This window comes from Callospermophilus lateralis, chromosome 7, assembly GCF_048772815.1.
Source record: "Callospermophilus lateralis isolate mCalLat2 chromosome 7, mCalLat2.hap1, whole genome shotgun sequence".
Taxonomy (NCBI): Eukaryota; Metazoa; Chordata; class Mammalia; order Rodentia; family Sciuridae; genus Callospermophilus; species Callospermophilus lateralis.
The window spans coordinates 5,863,985-5,876,571 of NC_135311.1; the positions used below are offsets into that span (position 1 = coordinate 5,863,985).

The window sequence follows — 12,587 nt, forward strand, 5'->3', positions numbered from 1 at the left end:
ATGTACACTGAATCAGGTAGTATGTACTACTTGTGTCTGGCTTGTTCACCGTCATGAGATGGGCCATCTATCAGTACTAAAGGAAGCAGTGGGCCAGGTGCGGTCCAAGGGCTCTGTTTTTCTGACCCTCTCGTTAGAGTATCTGAAAACTCCAAATGGCAGGGGGTGGACTTCAGCTCAGCCACCTCCAGTTGTGTTTTTAGCAATTGTGGCCGTGTTTCCAAAGCTGGCTCCTTTCTGAGTAGCGAAGTGGCTCTATCATTCCCAGGTATCACACCTGTGGTCAGCACCATCCGGAACCAAAGAGAGGAGGTATCCTCTGGGCCATCCACCCGGTCTGGACTCAGAGCGAGCCCCGTGCCCTTTTGGAGCCAAGTACTTTGACCAGGGAGGTGCTGTGTGTTTGTGTGAACGGGGCAGGATGTGGGGGTAGAAGGCGTCTGTGGTCTGACTCAGTTGTAACTGGGTCATCCCTGGATCTGTGGCTGCCCAGTGCGGACGGGGCAGTGTGTGTCAACCATTAGCCACAGGGACCACCATTCCTGGGAGCAGATGAGCAGTGGTTTAGGAAGGGTATTGTTCTGTTCCGGCAAAAACCAACTGATGTCAAGTAGCAGAGGAGGTGGGTACGCTAAGTAAGTGAGTGTACGCGTGTCTGAGCAACTCGGGGCCCATGAGCGTGGGGCCCGTAGAAGGAGGCCCACCTGCCCACCTGCCCACCTCTGGACAACGTTTGCCAAAACATCGCTCTGGCTGTAACTGGACGGCAATCAGGGAGGAGTCAGGACAGAAGGCAGGGGTGACTTCTAGAGAATTCCTTTTCTTTGCCAAGGCGATTTCAGCTTCATCTTGAATATAAGTCAGAGCCTCAAGAGGATTTTAAGAGAGAAAATCTCTCTCTCTTTGGTACTGGGGAGTTGAACCCACAGGGGCACTTAATCACTGAGCCATACCCCCATATGTTATTTACAGACAGGGTCTCCCTGAGTTGCTCAGAGCCTCACTAAGTTGCTGAGGCTGGCTTTGAACTTGCAATCCTCCCGCCTTAGCCTCCTGAGCCAGCGGGGTTACAGGCAAGTGCCCCCCGGCACCCAGCATCCCAGACCTTTCATTTTGAGATGGGTTCTTGGTAAATTGCTGAGCCTGGCCCTGCACTTGCCATCCTGCTGTCCCAGCCTCCTGAATTGCCGTCACACTGGGCCCACTCCATCTCCATGGCTTCGGGGTCACACTGCCCTATCTACGACTCAAAGACAACAACAATAGTGCTAATTTCCAGTTCATTCATTTCTCAGGTTGTTCAAGTCATCTAGATTTCCTCCCCGCTGCTACTCCCCTCCCCTCCCGTCCACCCCTGGTGAGTCTTGCAGCTCCCCGAGAGGCTGGGCGTGGTACCTAGAGGTGGGAACCTGAGGGCAGAGGATGTGGGAGTGCAGAGGGGAAAGGAAGGCCCTGGAAAGTCCCCGGGAGCCTGGCAGCTCATGACCCCAGCTAAGCCTGTCTAGAGAAGAAGCCTGGGTCCGAGAGCAATGAGGAAATGATTGGTATTCCACGGAGGGTGTGTGCAGCCGCAGACACGTGCGCACGTGGCCCAGGCCTGCTCTTCCTGACGGCTCGGGCCAGCTCCTCTAGCTCAGGTGACCCTGCGAGCCTCTTTCCCCTCCTGCAGATCCTAAGGCCTCTTCTGTTGTCGACCTAAACTTTGCATGAAGTGTCAAGCTCTCAGAGGTCCACTATTTTATTTATTTATTTATTTATTTTGGTATGGGGCATTGAACCTGGAGGTGCTTAACCACTGAGCCACATCCCTAGCCCTTTCTAAAAATTTTTTTTTTTTTTTATAGACAGGGTCTCGCTAAGTTGCTGAGGCTGGCTTTGAACTCTCCATCCTCTGCCTCAGCCTCCTGAGCGGCTGGGATTACAGGTATGTGCCACCGCCGTTGGCCTCAGAGTTTTATTTAAAATGTCTCACTCTCCCCTTGTGCTTGATTCGTATTTTGGCTGGGTATAGAATTTTAGGTTGGACATCAGGCATGCTGTCGCACATTTATGATCCCAGCGATTCCACAGACCGAGGAGAGAGGATCACAAGTTCCAGGCTAGTCTCCTCAATTTAGGGAGATTTTCAGCAACCTACTGAGACCCTGTCTCAAAATAACAAATACAAAGGAATGGGGGTGTCGCTCAGTGGTAGAACGTCCTGTCCCTGCAAGAAGAAGAAGAAGGAGGAGGAGGAGGAGGAGGAGAGACGTCTTATTCTCTTATTCTATCTTCACATTTGTCACATTTGATTTCTATTTTGGTTGGGTATAAATAGAATTCTAAGTTACAAAAATTGTCACTTTTTTTTTTTTCCATGGCGGGGTAAAACCCAGGGCCTCACCTCCGCTGGGCAAGGCTCTACTGCTGAGCTGCATCAGCCTCTGAGAGCATCGTGTTGCTGTGGATACCAGCCGCTCCCCGGATTCCTCAGTCTGGGTTCAACCAGGAGATAGAATCTCGCAGTGATTTCAACAGGGAGGCTCACACGGAGAGTCTTAAAATGACCAAAGGATGCCGCAGTCTCTCGGCTGGGCACAAATCACGAGTCTCCACACAGCTTGTAGATTCAAAGAGCAATTCTTTATTCCCGAACTCACACCGGCCGTCTACAAACACGTTCTGGGGGAATCCACGTTCTCTTCCCAAATCCACTCTCTCCCAAATCCCCTCCGCATGGGCTTCTGTCTCCCAAAATATACTGTCTGACCCTAAGCACTCAAGAGGAACTCAGCAGCAGGATACGCCCTATTCCAAAAGAGGAACACCCTAATCTCCTATTACTAAACCGCCCTATTCTAAAGGGGGAACACCCTGCTCTCCTATTATGCTAAACTGCCCTATTCTAAAGGGGGAACACCCTAAACACGGATCCTGCCCTGGTCCTTGAGCAAGGTCACCTTTCAGAAGTCCTTCCACTAGACAGCATGGGAGTAAGCTGGCAAGGAATTTGTCATACCTACTTGGCTGATGGCTCCCAGCATCTCCCCCCTTCTGATTAATTAAACAACAAGTAATGTGGCTTAAGGACCGTGCCTGGTAGGTTGTCCAGTTCAACATATGGCTCTTACCCGTCATCGGAAAACTGACCTTTAGGTAACTGACCTTTAGGCGTCAGCCTCCTGTCTTAGGTTGATACCATTGCAACTGGATCATACCCGTCACTGACTACCGGTCCAGCATACAGCCATACTTGTGGATAGGTCTATGCACCAGTGGGGGGGTGAGGTTCTTTGCCTCACCTCTGTTGGCCCCCAAATTTGGCCTTGGTGCCAGTGGGGGAGTGAGGTTAATGTGGCTTAAGGACCGCGCCTGGTAGGTTGTCCAATTCAACATATGGTTCTTACCCGTCATCGGAAAACTGACCTTTAGGTAACTGACCTTTAGGCGTCAGCCTCCTGTCTTAGGTTGATACCATTGCAATTGGATCATACCCGTCACTGACTGCCGGTCCAGCATATAGCCATTGGCCCCCAAATTTAGACCATCACTAGCAGAAGGGAGGAGGATACAGAAATGCCACGACACCAAGCCAATTGACAGTTCCTTTGGAAAAATTGCATCATTGGTGACACCATCAGCAAAGATCACTGGTGACACCATCAGCAAATATATGCCAGCATTACCACAATAGCTGCACTAAACGTAGTTACATAGTCCAGGCAAGTTCTGCAAGCGGTTCAAAGTGGAGGAATCTATCAATCTGTCCGTCTCCTCCCAAAGTCCGTTGCCTCCCAAAGTAAGTTGGCTCCTTGATTGAGCATACTTGTTGAGTTATATTCATTGGGATGTAGATAGGAATTCTGGCAATGATGCTAAAAAGACATTATCCTGAAAAGAATTATTAAATATAATGAAAAGGAAAGGTGAAAGTAAACAAACAGATCTGTTAACCTACTTAAAAAACAATCCTTAACAGCTGTTTACCTGATTTAAATTAGTAAACAAGCAGATCTGTTAACCATCTTTAAAAAGAATCCTTAACAGCTGTTTACTTAATTTAAATTAAGCCATTTAAATCACGTGAATAAAAAATAAATAATTCGGATCCATTTTCTCATGAGCGCTCCTCATATATGAAATATGGACATACACACACACAGACATATAACACAAAACACAAATGTGCAAACAAACGTACAACACATAAGATAATAATAAAGGCCTTGTAGCTTTACCTAGGTGAAATCTCCATTGCAATGTTTAAAAACTCTATAGTCAAAAAATAAAACTGATCAGAAAAACATTAACCTAGGTTTGTATGAGCTCAAAAAATAAAAATAGAACCTTATGATGTGGAAAAATGCAATAATAAAATAGATATTGAAAAAAGCATCCTGGTTAATCACAGTCGCAGATGTAAGAATGGCCAAGCTGGAGTTCTGGATATCAACTGTTATGGATTTGAGTCAAATCATCTTCTTTTCGATCTGTAGAAATCGTTTTAGTTAGTCTTTCTGGAATCCAAATCGGCTGCTGTTCTCCCTGTGGAAACACACAAACAGAGCCCCGACTCCAGACAATCACTGGGTCTGGACCTTTCCATTGTCCTGTTAGAATATCTTTCCAAAGAACTTTAGGCTTATGCACATTTTTTGGATACATATGCCTTTCCGCAGCACTAAGTCCTGATGAATCCAAATTTAAAAAGTTTAGAGTAAAAAGCGTTATTTTAAGTTTATCTTTGGGGGATATATACCCCTTTCCAATTCCCTCTTTTTGCTTTAATAAGTACGTTTTAATAGTTTGATGAGCTCTTTCAACTATGCCTTGTCCCTGTGGATTGTATGGAATTCCTGTTATATGAGTAATACCAAATGATGAGCAAAATTGTTTAAAAGAGGTAGAGGTATAGCCAGGACCGTTATCAGTTTTTAACTGTTTAGGAACACCCACAGTGGCAAAATTTTGTAAGCAATGAGCTATAACATCTTTAGTTTTTTCTCCGGCATGAAGGGAGCCCATCAAAAATCCGGAAGAAGTATCAACTGTAACATGTAAATATTTTAATTTTCCAAATTCTGGCAAGTGTGTGACGTCCATCTGCCAAATATGGTTAGGTATCAGTCCTCTAGGATTGACTCCAAGATTAACTTGTGGTAAAAAGGTCACACAATTTTGACATTGTTTTATTATATGTCTGGCTTGTTCCTTAGTTATTTTAAAACGCTTTTGTAAAGTATTAGCATTAACATGGAATTTTTTATGAAAATTCGTAGCTTCTTCTAGTGTAGAGAAAATATGTATGTCATGTGTAGTTTTATCTGCTAAATCATTGCCCAAACTAAGGACTCCAGGCAATCCTGTATGTGCTCTAATATGTCCTATAAAGAATGGATCTTTTCTGTCCCAGATTAGACTTTGTATAGTGGAAAACAAAGAGAAAACAGTAGAAGAAGGGGAAATCCTACCAGCATCTTCAAGAGATACTATAGCATTAACTACATACTGACTATCAGAAAACAAATTAAATACAGAATCTTTAAACATTAAAAAGGCTTGTAATACTGCATTAAGCTCTACCTTTTGAGCTGATTGTTTGGGTACTAAAAATGTAAAAGTTTGATCAGGGGTAACTACTGCTGCTGTACCATTATTTGACCCATCAGTGAATATATTTGGAGCATTCATGATAGGGGTTTTTCTTGTCATTTTTGGAAAAACTACAGGATGCTTAGACCAAAAAGACAACAAAGGATTAGATGGTAAGTGGTTATCAAATGAAACATTAGATTTACACATGATTATTGCCCAAGTATTTAACTCATTAGCTAACTCATCAATTTGATCCATAGTATATGGAGTAATAATTTTATTGGGAGAAATTCCAAACACTCCCTTCGCTGCTTTTATTCCTTTGAGTATTAATTGTCCTACAGCCTCAGGATACCTAGTAAGAATAGTGTTAGGAGAATAAGATAAATGTATCCACAATAATGGACCTTCTTGCCAAAATACTCCTGTAGGAATATTTTTTGTTGGTAGTACAATAAATAATAAAGGCAAACTTATATCAATTCTATCCAAATGTATATTTTCCATATATGTTTCAATAATTTTCAATGCCTTTCTTGCTTCAGGAGTTAACATGCGAGGTGAGTTTGGATCTGATGGACCTTTTAGAATATCAAATAAAGGTCCCAACTCTCCTGTTGGTATGCCTAGATAAGGCCTTATCCAATTTATGTCTCCCAATAACTTTTGAAAGTCGTTAAGTGACTTGAGTTGATCTACTCGTATTTGAATTTTTGGTGGACGGACCATGGTTGAGGATAATAGAACTCCTAAATAATTAATTGGAAAATTTAATTGTACTTTATCTATTGCTATCTCTAGATTATAATTTTTTAATAAGTTTGTAAGTGTGGCATAACATTCCAGCAATATGTTTTTATCTTTATGTGCCAATAATACATCATCCATATAGTGAAATATTTGTAGTTCAGGATTTTGATTTCTAAGTGGCTGGATTGCTTTATTAACATATATTTGACACATAGTTGGACTGTTAGCCATCCCTTGAGGGAGTACTTTCCATTCATATCTCTGATCAGGACCTTCATGATTTAATGCAGGGATAGTAAATGCAAAACGTGGACTATCCTCGGGATGAATTGGAATTGAAAAAAAACAATCTTTAATATCTATGGCTAAAACATGCCAGGTTTTTGGCAAAGCAGACAATTGAGGAATCCCTGATTGAGCAGGTCCCATAATAACCATCTCATTATTAATGGCTCTTAAATCTTGCAATAATCTCCATTTACCAGATTTCTTTTTAATGACAAAAATGGGAGTATTATGGGGAGATATGGAAGGTTGTATATGTCCTTCCGCTAATTGTTGTTTGACCAGATCATGGGCTACTTGTATCTTTTCTTTAGTCAGGGGCCACTGAGGAACCCACACTGGTCTTTCTGATTTCCAAGTAATTTTGATTGTCTCAGTGGCCCTTTCTGAAAATCCAACCCATGTCTGTCTGTTCCTTGATCTATTTGAATTGGTGCTGCTATACCTTGTCCTTGTTTTCCTAATCTTTTTTCTTTCCTAAAACCTTGTCTAGCCCTAGTAGTGGGCGCATTAGGATTGATGTTATTTGTTAACGTCAAACCTAATTGATCTAGGACATCTCGTCCCCATAAATTTATAGGAAGATGATCCAATACATAGGGCTGTATAGTTCCCTCACAACCTTCAGGATCCTTCCAATCTAATATCATTGCACTTCTATGGGGATTAGTAGCCACTCCTAGGCCTCGAAGCGTTTGAGTGGCTTGTTGTAATGGCCAATGTTTTGGCCATTCCTTACTAGATATGATGCTAAGGTCTGCACCTGTGTCTAGTAGCCCATTAAAGTCGTGTCCTTGAATATTTAGTTTTAACATTGGGCGAGAATCTAAATTTAAAAACAACATAGCCCAATCTACACCTGTGGAGCCTAATCCCCTGGAACCTCTTTTTACACTATGACTAGGAAATTTATCATGTAGGCTGGGTATTATTAACAACTGTGCTATTCTGTCTCCAGGTGAAATTACTGATATACCTCTTGGAGAACTAGCTATAATTTTTATTTCACCTACATAATCGGGATCAATTACCCCGGGACTTATCATAAGTCCTTTTAATGTAGATGAACTACGTCCCAATAATAAGCCTACTGTCCCTTGGGGAAGAGGTCCTTTTATTCCTGTGGGAATGATTTGAACTCCCATCTCTGGAGTTAGTACTGCTCTGGCAGAGGCGCAGATGTCCAACCCTGCGCTCCTTCGGGTTTGTCTGATGAGGGATTTAATGGACAATGTGTCCTGGGCACTACTCTGATGGTGTTGCTGGGTTCCTCCACTGCCCCGTATATTTGTGGTTGTGGGCCCCGGAGCATTGGGCCCGGCTGTCCGTTTTTTGGCAACGGAGCCTGATGCCTTTCTCCACGGTATCGTGGGTAAATACCTGGTCCTTTTCCGTTTTTTGGTAAGGGAGTACCCTCTATGGTAGTTTGAGAACGGCATTCATTAGCCCAATGTCTCCCTCTACGGCATCGTGGGCAAATACCCGGTATTCTATTTCTTTGATACCTAGTTTTGTTAAATCCTCCTCCTATGGGGCAACTCCTTTTAAAATGTCCTGTTTGTTCACAATCATAGCATGTTTTTGGCCTGGTATCTAAAGCCTCTTGTACTGCAGCTGCCAAGACTTGCCCTTGTTCATTAATATCTCTACATAATTTAATATATGTGTTTAAATCTTCATGTCTCCATGGTCTAATAACCTCTCTGCAGCAACGATTTGCTTGGTCATAAGCCAGTTGTTTTATTAATGGCATTGCTTGTTCCGTATCCCCAAAAATTTTGGCAGCCGTTTGAATTAGCCTATCTACAAAGTCAGCGTAAGGTTCATTAGCTCTCTGTATTACCTTAGATAGCTGACCTTGTAAATCTCCATGTCCTTGTAAAGTCTTCCATGCCCTAACTGCGTCTGCAGCAATTTGTGCATATATAGCAGGATCATATTCAATTTGTTGCCGCTGACCCTCATAAGGTCCTTTTCCTAGCAACATTTCTAAATTTCTTTGAGGGTAACCGGCTGCTGCATTTCTCCTAGCTGTCTCTGCACAAAATTCCTCATTGGCAACCTTCCATAACAAATATTGTCCTCCATTTAGCACAGATTTACACATGCTAGCCCAATCTGCTGGCGTCATGTCCAAGTTAGTAATGGACTCGACCATGCTCACCGTGAAGGGAGCTTGGGGACCATAGGTTGTTACAGCCTCTTTTAACTGCTTCACTGTTTTAAAATCTAAAGCACGGTGAATTCGCTGCCCTCCTACCTGTTCAAGTACAGGGCATGCTAATCTTTGAGGTCCTGTCTCAGGATTCCATTTATCAACTACGGGGTTTGAGGGCCACTCAGCTGTCTCTATCGGTGGGGCTGTTGGTTGAATTAAACCCTCTTGTGATAAAACGGAGTTAGTAACAGCCTCCTGTTGTGGCCTTTTTCCTAACAACCCCTTTTCCTTTAAATTTTCTTCCTCTGTCTGACTAGCTGGAGAGACCTTCTCTTTTGCTTGATCTAAAATGTCTTTCACCATGTTCTGAACCTCTAACAATTTACTTAACATCTTTTCAGTTTGTTTTAATCTACTATAAAGATAACGCAACCCAATAAGATAACACAAAACAAAACCGAAACTGAATGAAGCAAAAACAGAATAAAAAATCGTTGTATCAATTTTCTCTTCCTCAGGGCCGACAAACTTCAAACCTTTAGTCAACCATTTTTTCCAGTTTGCCTGAGAAATTTCTAGGGATAGGCAGCTTGAAAGAAAAACAAAATAAATCAAAAGAAGAACACATTGTTTTCTGAAATGGTCACCCATTCTCTCGCCTTCCCTCAGGGGCGAGCAATTTCACTTACCTCCAAGTTTCAGACGTTCCGCGTACGGGCCACCAGATGCCGCAGTCTCTCGGCTGGGCACAAATCACGAGTCTCCACACAGCTTGTAGATTCAAACAGCAATTCTTTATTCCCGAACTCACACCGGCCGTCTACAAACACGTTCTGGGGGAATCCACATTCTCTTCCCAAATCCACTCTCTCCCAAATCCCCTCCGCATGGGCTTCTGTCTCCCAAAATATACTGTCTGACCCTAAGCACTCAAGAGGAACTCAGCAGCAGGATACGCCCTATTCCAAAAGAGGAACACCCTAATCTCCTATTACTAAACCGCCCTATTCTAAAGGGGAAACACCCTACTCTCCTATTATGCTAAACTGCCCTATTCTAAAGGGGGAACACCCTAAACACGGATCCTGCCCTGGTCCTTGAGCAAGGTCACCTTTCAGAAGTCCTTCCACTAGACAGCATGGGAGTAAGCTGGCAAGGAATTTGTCATACCTACTTGGCTGATGGCTCCCAGCAAAAGAATAGCTGCGAATGTAAGGAGACTCCGTGACACCCCAGGCTGAGGGTGATATCCAAGGGAGAACACATTTGGAAGTGGGGGGGTCTTCCCCAAGACGGGGGCTCAGACCTCGCCGGGGAAGCTGCAGCTCCGCTTGTTGTTGGCAGGGCAGTTCTCTGGCTTATGGGCCAGGGCTGGTCTGCAGTTGTGAGACCAGGGGGAGGCAACACTTCCCGGCACAGGGGAGCCATGGCAGGCAGCTGGTGTACAAGGGGGCAGGCTGCTGGGGGGTAGATCTGGAGCGTGCAGTGCCCGAGGGCAGAAGGATGGAAGCATCGGGAGGGAGCAGTGTGCGTGGCTGCTGCAGAGCAGGGCAGGAGGGGCTTCCCTCCACCTCTGACTGGTGCTGGGGCTCGGATGTCCTAAAGGGAAAGCCCCGTCCTCCCACAGGCGCTCTAGGGCCTTCTTTCTAGAGAGCTTTAGCCTCAGGCTCTCTGAAGAGGAGAAATTCCACCCTTTAAAGCTGAGAGTGTAGCCAGGCATGGTGTCCCCGGCTTGCAATCCCATCTGTGGGGACTCTGTGTGTGTGTGTGTGTGTGTGTGTGTGTGTGTGTCCTGTGGCAGGCGGATGGCAAGTTCAAGGCCAGCCTCCAAAGCTTAATGAGTCCCCGTCTCAAAATAATTATAAATCGGGCACGGTGGTGGCACCTGTGTGTAATCCCAGTGGCCCAAGGAGGCTGAGGCAGGAGGATTGCAAGTTCAGGGCCAGCCTCAGCAACTTAGTGAGGCCCTAAGCAAGTCAGTGAAACCCTGTCTCAAAATAAAAAATAAAAAAGGGCTGGGGGTGACCCTGCGGCCCTGGGACATGACAGGACGCGCTGGGACGTGCTCTGGGGGTCGCGGGCACGGCCCGGACGGGGGCAATATGGAGCGGAGCCTCTCTGCCCTTCGCCATCCTGATCCTGGTGAACACCCTGTACAAGCGAGGGTTCTACTGTGGAGATGACTCCATCCTGCTGCCTGGACACCATCACCCATGGGCCTGTGGCCGGGGCCACCATCACAGCCACTGTCATCCTGGTCTCAGCTGGGGAAGCCTACCTGGTGTACCCTGATCGCCTCTATTCCCGCTCTGACTTCAACAACTATGTGGCTGCCCTCTACAAGGTGCTGGGCACCTTCTTGTTCAGGGCGGCCGGGAGCCAGTCCTTGACAGACCTGGCCAAGTGCATGATCGGTCGGCTGCGCCCCGACTTCTTGGCCGTCTGCGACCCAGACTGGAGCCAGGTCAACTGCTCGGTCTGTGTGCAGCTGGAGAGGGGGTGCAGGGGGAGCCCTGCCAACGTCACCGAGGCCAGGCTCTCTTCCTACTCTGGTCACTCCAAGCCCGACCCCTGCGGCCCTGCCTGGAGGAGGCGGTGGAGCGCAGCCCAGCCTGTCCCTGACGCTGACTGTCGGCGAGGCCTGGCACAACCACCGTGGCTACCCGGTCTCCTCCTCCTGAGCCAGGACCTCCAGGCGACCAGCCGTGGGCCAGCTATGCCCTGGGCCTTGGTCAGCAGGAGGACCCAGACAGGCCCCAGGTTCCCAGCTAGTGCCAGTGGCAAGCAGTGCCCCTGGGGGCCAGGTGTCCTGTGGGCTGTCCTCGCTGCTCCTTGTGTGGGGTGGGGAAGGGCCTGGGAGCCAGGCACCCCGGGCTTCATGGGGGTGTGCACGTGGGTTTCTTTCTTTTTTTTTTTAATTCTTTTTTTTTAAAAAATATTTTTTTTTTAAAGAGAGAGAGAGAGAGAGAGAGAGAGAGTTTTTTTTATTATTATTTATTTTTTAGTTTTCGGCGGACACAACTTCTTTGTTGGTATGTGGTGCTGAGGATGGAACCTGGGCCGCACGCATGCCAGGCGGGCGCGCTACCGCTTGAGCCACCTCCCCAGCCCCTGCACGTGGGTTTCTAATAAAGCAGGCATTTGTTGAGGGCCTTGCTGCCAGGGTGGCTTCCTGCTTCTCTCTGGCCGGCACACAGAGTTATGACCAGAGGGCCTGAGCCGAGGGCGTGCAGGACCCCAGGGCGCAGCCGGGAGGAGGTCTGGCTGTGGAGACAGCAGGTTGAATGCGTCGAGGGAAAGCACACCCCTGGTGCACAGCCAGAAGGACCAGCCAGACTCTGCCCTTCCCCTCCTCAGCCCTATGTGTGCCCAAGGCCTCAGAGTCCCTCCACTGTGATGGGGACCCTGCCTTCTGGGCTGCCCATCAGCAACACCCTCCGCCCCTGCGCAGACCGGGCTCCAGGCCTGCAGGAAGACTGTCCAGGCCTTCCCTGTGCCCTGTGGGACTCTGGCCTGATGCCATCCTGACCCTCTGTCGACACAGCCCGTTCTGAAGCCAGAGGCTGGGCTGGTGCCTCAGCCATTTCAGAACTTTCTGGGTTTGCCTTTTCAGTGGGAGACTGAGTCATAGATTTTGTTTTTTACCAAACAAAAAAAAAAAAAAAAAAAAAGAAAGAAAGAAAGGAAACGGCTGGGGATGTGGCTCAGTGGTTACACACCCCTGGGTTCAATCCCTGGTACCAATAAATAAGAAAATAAAGTTGAATCCCATTTTTGTTTCGTGAGTGTAGTATCTTTTAGTGTAACTGAGGGTATGATG

General features: G+C 46.3%; 1 pseudogene; it reads left to right on the plus strand.

Moving 5' to 3' along the window:
• Positions 1–12,284, plus strand: LOC143403503 (phospholipid phosphatase 2-like; annotated as a pseudogene).
• The last annotated feature ends 303 nt before the right edge of the window (positions 12,285–12,587 follow it).